The sequence below is a fragment of the Camelus ferus genome, chromosome 9 (assembly GCF_009834535.1).
Source record: "Camelus ferus isolate YT-003-E chromosome 9, BCGSAC_Cfer_1.0, whole genome shotgun sequence".
NCBI classification, from domain to species: Eukaryota; Metazoa; Chordata; class Mammalia; order Artiodactyla; family Camelidae; genus Camelus; species Camelus ferus.
In genome coordinates this window covers 64,062,340-64,070,638 of record NC_045704.1, presented here as the reverse complement: position 1 = coordinate 64,070,638, position 8,299 = coordinate 64,062,340, and the positions used below count along the sequence as shown (strand labels likewise).

The 8,299-nt window shown below is 49.5% G+C and overlaps 1 long non-coding RNA gene across 2 annotated transcripts; it reads right to left on the bottom strand.

Moving 5' to 3' along the window:
- Window positions 1-363: 363 nt before the first annotated feature.
- On the bottom strand, window positions 364-5,771 carry LOC116665877. Of its 2 annotated transcripts, XR_004322638.1 has the most exons (3): window positions 5,165-5,771; window positions 1,709-2,003; window positions 364-1,590 (listed from the first exon to the last, which is right to left on the bottom strand). It is a non-coding gene; the product is annotated as an uncharacterized LOC116665877 (long non-coding RNA). The 2 variants fall into 2 exon arrangements; XR_004322637.1 differs by lacking the exon at window positions 5,165-5,771 and having other exon boundaries at window positions 1,709-3,779.
- Window positions 5,772-8,299: the final 2,528 nt, after the last annotated feature.

The following is an 8,299-nucleotide window of genomic DNA, read 5'->3' as shown; positions in this document are numbered from 1 at the left end:
TCTCGGGGGTAATCATATGATGCTGTCAAACACTGAAGATAAATCATACTTTTTAAAAATAGTGACCATGGTGAGAGGCTTTTAACAACAGGAAATGTCATTAAATGAGTTGATTTCAGTTGAGCAAGGCAAAGTGATTCTTTAAGATTTTTTTAGATGAGTCACCAAGCACTGTATTCACTAAACTATTTTAATAACAAAAAGTCATCTTTTACTCCTTTACTAAAATTTTGTTCTTTCGTCGCCTAAAATAAGATGGCCAAGTTCCATACGGAATTGATTTAATAGATAATTCAGTTCAACCAAAGTGTGTTACAGTTACTGCGAAGCACTTAGGTACAGTATTTGGTAACAGTAGCATTGTTTTTTTAAGTTAAGAATTTAACAGGCTCCAACTTCTATTTTTAAAAATAGTTTTGGAGTAGAAGTCAGGCCTGTGGATTCCGGTGGCCCCAGAAGGGGGCAGAATCACTTGCAAGTTGATCACTGACCTCCACTACACCCACCGGCCGCCCCAGCACCCCCAGAGCACCCGGGAAGCACTGAGGCAGGACCCAGGAGAATGGACCGTGTGCTAAGGCCTCGCTCCTTGTTGGGGGTCTAAGGCTGGGGGCCTTTTGGTGCTGTCCAAGTCAATGACAAGACCAAAGAACTGTTTAAAATGAAGTGGCCAAAAGAAGTGAGAAGCAACTTTACGGATGGAATGGAGTGGAAATTAACAATGCAAAATGATTTTTGAAACTAGAGGAGGGAGATATGCCTTTAAACAGTGTGTTTCTGTTGCAGACAAACTTGCTTGAAAGTGTTAGTATTTAAATAGTCACACCTCCGGCTTTGAACTTGACGCTCCATTACGGGGCTGAGGGAGCTCACACCTCTGTCTGCGGCCTTTCACTCGCGCTGCAGCCCAGGGAGAGACGGGGAGGAGCAGCCACAGAGGCAGCAAGGCCAGGTGCCCGCAGGAAGGTGACAGGCCTGCTTGGGCCGCGGTCCTCGTGCGGCTGTTCACAGCGTCTGCCCTCGCTCCCAGAGTGGCCTGGATGGTGCATTCTGTGGCCACCGCAACAGGGCATAGAGTGTCTAAAACGGCGGTGGCAGGGTGACGGTCACTCACGTCTGTGGATAAACGTGGAGGTCACATTCGCTCCTTGCAAGGACGCGTTGGTTCAGATGCTATTTCCACGTCATTTCACATGCTGAGGCTGAGCATTCCTGACTGCAGGAGCAGCTTCGAAGAGTAAAGGATCCAGGAAAGGGATCCTAGAGGCTGTGTGGTTGTCATTTCGCAAATAAACTGAGGCTGAAAGAGGCTGACTTGCCTACGGCCACACAGCTGGTTAGTAGAAACGCTGGGAATAGGACCTCGGTCCCCTAAATGTAAATTAAGTGTGTCACTAGTCTTCAGGGAAGTAAACAACATTCTCAAGATGGAGGAATAAGGTACAGAAGTTGCGATAAATTACCCTTCTCTAGGTCAGAGAGCTCAGCGGTCAGCAGATGGCTGGGGGATGCAGAGGACAAGACTGGCTTCTAGGTGGCATTTCTGATGCTCAGCGGTCAGGTCAGCCGAGGAGGAGACCAGCAGTTCTCCTGCAGGGAACAAAGCCAAGCATCAGATTAATAGCTGACTAATCCTAGACCAAGTGACTGACTGTCCTTGTAACTTCCAATGCCTCATCTGTAAAACGGCCATAAAGTTAATACTCACCGCAGGTGGCCGTTGTGAAGGGTTCAGGAGAACAGCCTGTGTGAGGCGCTCAGCCCAGGGCCCGGCACCTGGTCACACTGTCAGCAACGTCAGCTGTCGTCGCCGTCGTCAGCGCCTCGTCTCCGTCGTCACAGCCGGCGCCAGCGGCCGCGGGAGCCGCATTTCCCTTCTTCTCCCCCAGCCTGGCCCGCCCTGACCGTCAGCGGGGCTCACAGCCCCACGCGCCCTTTCCTCTTACAGCACGCTCTGCCGTGACGTCATCTAGTTCCACGCGTTCGTAGAGGCAGTGCTGTTCCTTTTTAGCAGATAAGGAAACAGGCTCAGAGATTAGATCGTGTATTCAAGATCACACAACCAGTAAGTGACGGAGGCAGGATTCAAACCTGCGTTTTCTTGTATTTCAATTTGTCCATCCCTGGTGAGGAATTATGAGGTGGGGCTCTGAGATGAGAGAGTGAGGAGGGGGAAGCAGGCAGCTGGGAGTCGGCCTCGCCTCGAGGGTAGGTGTTTGGGAGGGTGACACCAGGCGGATGGCTCCTGGTCGCACTGTTCTGCAGGTGCTGCCCACACACGATCCAGATTTTTTTCTCTGGAGTCAATCAAACGATACTAACTTCAAACTGGAGATAGCATGGACTCAGCCTCCAGAAACGGAAGAGACGCGATTTGTCTCCTTAATGGGAAACACCCTAAATAGACCCAGAAGAGACAGTCCAGCCGAGGCAGAAGCCCCCGCGTCCCGGAGGTCACTGCCTCTCCTGAGCCACAACCTGGCCGAATGAGGAGACAGGGGCTCTGAGGGCCCCCGAGCACGCTGCTCCTTCAGACCCTTCAGCGGGGGGAGCCGGGCCCGGCACCGACGTCTTTGTGGCTCGTATTTCTTTGTCATTTGTGGAACACTTGGGGTTAATCTGGCTGCCGTTAGGGTCCTTCCTGCGAGTTGACCTGGAGTTGCTTCTGACCGTACAATTAGGGCTTCCAGTGAGGGCAGAAAGTGTCTGCCTGCGAAAGCTAACGAGTAACAGCTCCAGCCAAACAGAGACCAGAACAAAACATTAAGAATCTCCCTCTGCTCACACAGCTCAGAACACTCGCGGTGAGCAGACCCAGGGTCCTCACGCACCCGGGGCCCCGGGAGCCCTCTGGTTGTGCTTCCATGTGACGGTCTGAAGCTTCCACTCATTCAGTAACTACGAGTGCGCGTTTCAGAGTCAGACAAACGTATTAAGTGTGAATCTCGTCCCTGCCCTTTCAACCTCAGCACAGCAGACAGGAGTCTAGCTCCCGGGGCTGTCATCTCCTCACGTGTAAAACAGCGGTGGTGATACTGGTCTCATACTGCAGGCAAGGCCCTTAGCTCTGTCCTGGCACATCGCGAACACCCAGTCAGTGGCAGCCACCCTGTTCTGCTTCCGTCCTTACTAAGAAGTAGCTGAGCTACGGCAGAAGAACAGCCTCCCCACCGTTCCCCTGCCCTTTCCGGTGACCTCCCTCTGTGGGAGGCATCTGCCGGGTTAGCCTTTGGCCCACCTGCAGCATCAGTATAGGTAAGCAAGTACGGTAGCCTTCTCTCTCTCCCTTCTGCCGGAAGGTCCTTTCCTGGGCTGTCTCCTAATTATTGTGTCAATTAAGTCATGAAAACTATTCATCAAATCTGAAAGTTGTACCAAGCCAAGAGAAACGGCAAACACATTCAAAGAAAGAATTTGAACCAAAAAGATTTCCAAAGGTTTTCAAAATGATTAGAACCTAACATGACAGAACGTTATAGGGACAAGTATAAGATCCTTCATTTGAGTCCAGACAAACCCCAGATGCACGAGGATCAGACTGCGAGAAGAAAAAAGAAATCATAAACTTTTATTTTGAAACTAAACTCAATTTAGTTAATACTGTGATATTTGTACCCCCAAATGGATGTAACTTTGCCTAACATGCAGACACATAGCCTGGAGCCTAGAATGAGGGCCATGCCCACTCAGTGTTCCTTGATCAGACAGACCACCAGATCTGGCTTCAGATTTTAGCCTTTTATCCTTATTTCAGGAATCAAAAGAGATAGTGAATTTTGTAACATTAGGCTTGTTCAAGCATCAGCTAAATGAAGATTTGGTTGGGGCATTCATTGTTGAGGAGATTCAGGTGCCAGATGGATGTTTGGCACAGATGTCATCGAGGTCCCTTCAACCAGAGAGCATACTTGCGGTAATTTACCATCTCATAGGGCCAATAATCTTCTTGTCCAAACATACATTTGGTCTCTTTATAATCCCCAAGGAAGTGAGCAAATAGATTTAAAAAAAAGGCCAAGGTCACAGGTGCAGGTTTATTATTTTGAGTAACAGACTTCCCTGAGTCTGACGCCTCTCATTACCCCATTTGGTTCTTTCTCAAAAAAAATTGCCCTCCAGAAGGAGGTGTGGCCTGGCTTCTCTCGACTCTGCAGCATCTTAGCCATTTCCTCCTTTGGGCTTGGGTTCAGCTATCCCCGCGCTTTTGAATGTCCCAGTATCCTCTCTCTTTTAATCTGTCACCTCCTTTAAAATCTGGCTTCACACTGGCTTCTCTAAGAGAACTTCCTGGTTTCTTAGGTTCTGCTAAGCTACTCCAGGACCCCCTGCAGGACACCCACACACATGCTGCCTGTGAATCATCCTCCAGCTGTTTCATCTTTCTGTGACTCCCCATGTGAACCCTGTGCTCCCAAAGGGCAGTGAACCTCTGTCAAAGGAGATAGAAAAGGAGACAAGCTCTGGATTTTCCCAACGATCACAAAACAGTGGGCACAAAGCAACCACTGGGGGCCTGAGACCCATCAGACAGCAGTGAGGTTCCACTAGGGTCAAGGTTAGATGAGGCAACCCAAGTTCCAGAAGATCAGAGACATTTCTGTTCTGATCCGAGCAGTTCAACAGCCCTTCCAGATTATCAGGGCTGTGCACATGAACGTTTCATCTAGCCACTAGCTCCAGCCGAATGTATCACAGGTTACTTAAAGTGCAATTTATTTTTAATAGAAAAATTGATTCCAGAATGAAACATGAAGTAGTCCTTTTTTGGGGGGGGGAGCAGACTAACGTTTTAAAGAACAGCATTCTTGCCCTAGAGAGGGGCATAAAAGTTTAAAAGCTTATTTTCCACATTACACATAACCCGCGTGCTCACCTTCCCTGTCTCTGTGCCGGGTCAGCCCGTGGCGCTCACTCACTGAGAAGATCGGCCCCGTTAATGCATGATTTACTTCTCTTTACTCGGCAAAGCACAGACCCCATCTTTCGAAGCGAATTCAAGCTTTGTAATTCACTACCTCCGCTGTGAGAGGTGGTGGCACGGAGCTTGAGAGCAAAGCAACTGTGCTGCTGAACAGAGGTCTTCCCCGACGCACCCAGGGGAGGCAGCTGCTCCCCCACAAGAGTCCCTGCGGCACCTTCAACGTATGGCTCCCCTTAAACTCACCAGGGCTGGTCGGAATTACTTGTTTACGCATGTTTGTTCCATGTATCTGTCCCACGCATTCCGCCTGCCAACTCCAAGAGAGCAGAAGCGCTGTCCTCTGCAACTACTTGTAACCGCAGCTTCCAGGCGCCGTGGTGTGCAGCCCAGACCCTCCCAGGACCAGGCTCCACCCCCAGCTGCTGGCCTTGCTGCCCGCTCTCCGCTCACCGCCGAAGCCCTTCCCTGGAACCTCACACAGCTGAGTGAAGCTGCCCTGCCCAAGCGCTCACCCTCGTCCGGCACCTGGTCCGCGTGAGCCTACGAAGGCCTGGCCGCGCCGCCTCAGCTCAGGGTAACTGACGGCTCTGCGCTGTCAGCCAAGTCCTCAGCTGCAACCACGGCACAGCTCAGCTGCTTTCTGCAAAACCTGGCTTCCCCCACTTCCTGAGAGCCTTCGCCAGCAAACCTCTCCATCTCAAAGTCTGCTTCCCAGGGGGCCAAACTGAAGGCAGCCCAGACTCTAGCACAGAGCCTGGCGCACAGCAGGCACGTACTCCATTCCTATTTGGTGGAGAACAGGGAATGGAGCACACGGGAAGTTAACGGCTAACATCAGCTTTGCACTCTGACACCTCACTCCCGCTCTTCTCCCCGCCGTCTGCTCCCTCGGGCTGAGACCTTTGGCAGTCAGTGTAGACTAACATTAACTGAGCTTTAAAGCAGCAAAATGTTTAACACAGTCTGAGGCGGCCCTAAATGAGCATAGAGGGAGTATTTAAGACAATTGTATTGTAAATGCGAGCGAGGTAAAGGGACACAGAGGGACAAACACTCCACACTTCACTTGACGGGTAAACTTGTGACACCAGCACACTACACAGGTCATGTGTGCACAATGCAGCACCTGGAGCAACCGCTAAAAACCCCGTGCAAAGAGACACACTCGGAAACACTAGGTGGATCAAGAGGGCATTCTAAAACAGGTTCAACACTCACCCGAAGACAGGAGAAAGGAAACAGAAAACAAAAAGAAGGAAATGCCAGATCTAAGCCCTAACATGTCAATAATTACGTCATATGTATATGGTCTAAATATGCCAATTAAAGGACAAAGACTGACAGAGTGGATTAAAAACCGTGACTCAGCCGTATGCCGTCAGCAAGGAGCCCACACCGAGGACGAGCAGGCTGAAAGTCAAAGGGTGGGAGGAGATGTATCGTGCGGGCGTCCATCAGAGGAAGGCGGAGGTGGCCACAGCAACACCAAAGCTGCCCGTGGAGTGGAGAAGACGACCGGAGGCAGAGAGGGACGTGATGTAGCGACAAAGGGCGATCCCCCGAGGAGACACAGATGCCCCGAATTGCCACGTGCAGCGCTGTAAAGCAAGTAGAGAGGGAACTGAGGAAACCGAGGGCCATACAGGCAGCTCCGCATATGCAGCTGGAGACCAGAGCTCTTCTCCCAGCAAATGATGGAAAACTGGATAGAAAGTCAGCAAAGATATGGAAGAAGCCAACACCAACCCCAGCCAGTGAGACGTAATCTGCTCCTCACCCCAAACAGCAGAATAAGCATCCTTTTCAGACAACCGTGAAGCACACACCAAGGCAGACAACGGGATGGGCCTTGAAAATAGTCAACGAATTTAGGAGAATAGGAATTGCACCCAGTGTGTTCTCCAACACCGCGCCCTAAACTGTGAAATAGTAATAAAGAGACACTAGGAAGACTTCCAACCATTTTAAATGAAACCACACATTTCTAAATAATCCGCAGGCCAAAGGTGACATTCTTGAGGTTGAATTATTAGAAATTCAACACAGAAGCAGGTATATTTCAAGGAGCTAATGGCTTTCACGAGGATGATAATCAGGTTTTCATACTCACTCAAGGAAATTAAAGAAATAAAAGAAAAAGAACAAAATCTCGGTAAGGTTTGGAACAAATATATCTGTGATAGCCAGGGTCTTTTTCAAAACTGCCATTCAATATTTGGCATATGCTGTTTAATGTTTCCTTTAAAATTTATTTCCTAATAAAATCTTGTAACAAAACAAAACAAAAAACCAAAAACAAACAAACAAAAAATGTAACCTACCACCTAAAAGAATTAGAAGAAGAAGAGCAAACAAAGCCTGGCCAGCAGAAGGAAATAAATAATAAAGACCAGGGAGAAAATAAACAAAACAGAGATTTTAAAAAATAGACAAAAATCAGTCAAACCAAGAGCTGGTTTTTGGAAAGAGGAAACAGAATTGGCAAACCTCTGGCCAGGCCCACCAAGAAGGAAAGAGGGAGGACCCGAGTGAGCAAAGGAAGGCATGAAAGAGGAGGAAAAGCCAGCACCCCGGACACACAGAGACTCCCGGGAGAACACTGTGCACAACTGTACGCGACACTCCGGGCCCCCAGAAGCAAGGGTCAGGTCCCTGGAAACACACCGTCTGCCAAGGCAGAACCAGGAAGAAACAGACAAGTTGAGCAGACAGAAAACCACCAGAAGTGAAACAGAGTCTGTGGTTTAAAAAACTCCCCGCAAACAGAAGTCCGGGACCACGTGGCTTCACCGGGGAGCTCTACCAAACACGCAGGGAACTCACACCAGTCCTTCCCAAACTCCCCCGAAAGACTGAAGAGGAGGGAGCACTCCCGAAGTCATTCCACGAAGCCACCATCACCCAGACACCAAAACCAGACGAAGCACCACCGAAAGGGAAAATGACAGGCTGATGTCCTTGACGAATATAGATGCAAAGATTCTCAGCAACATATTCACAACCTGAGTGTCCACTGACGGATGAACGGATGAGCAAAATGTGGTACAGTTGACCCCTGAACAACACGGGAGTTAGGGGCACCCACCCCCCTTGAAGGTGAAAATCCATGTGTAATTTTACAGTCGTCCCCCCGTGTTCATGGTTCTGCAGCACGTGGTACTGTGGTGTGGATTTACTGAAAAAAATCCAAGTGTCCAAGGGCCCACTGTATACACATACAATGGAGTGTTACTCAGCTGCAGAGAGGAAGGAAATTCTGACATGTACTACGAGGCATGAAGGAGCCCTGAGGACACTGCTCAGTGAAACCACAACAGGACAAACACTGTATGATTCCATGTACATGAGGCACCTAGAGCAGCCAAACTCATGGAGACG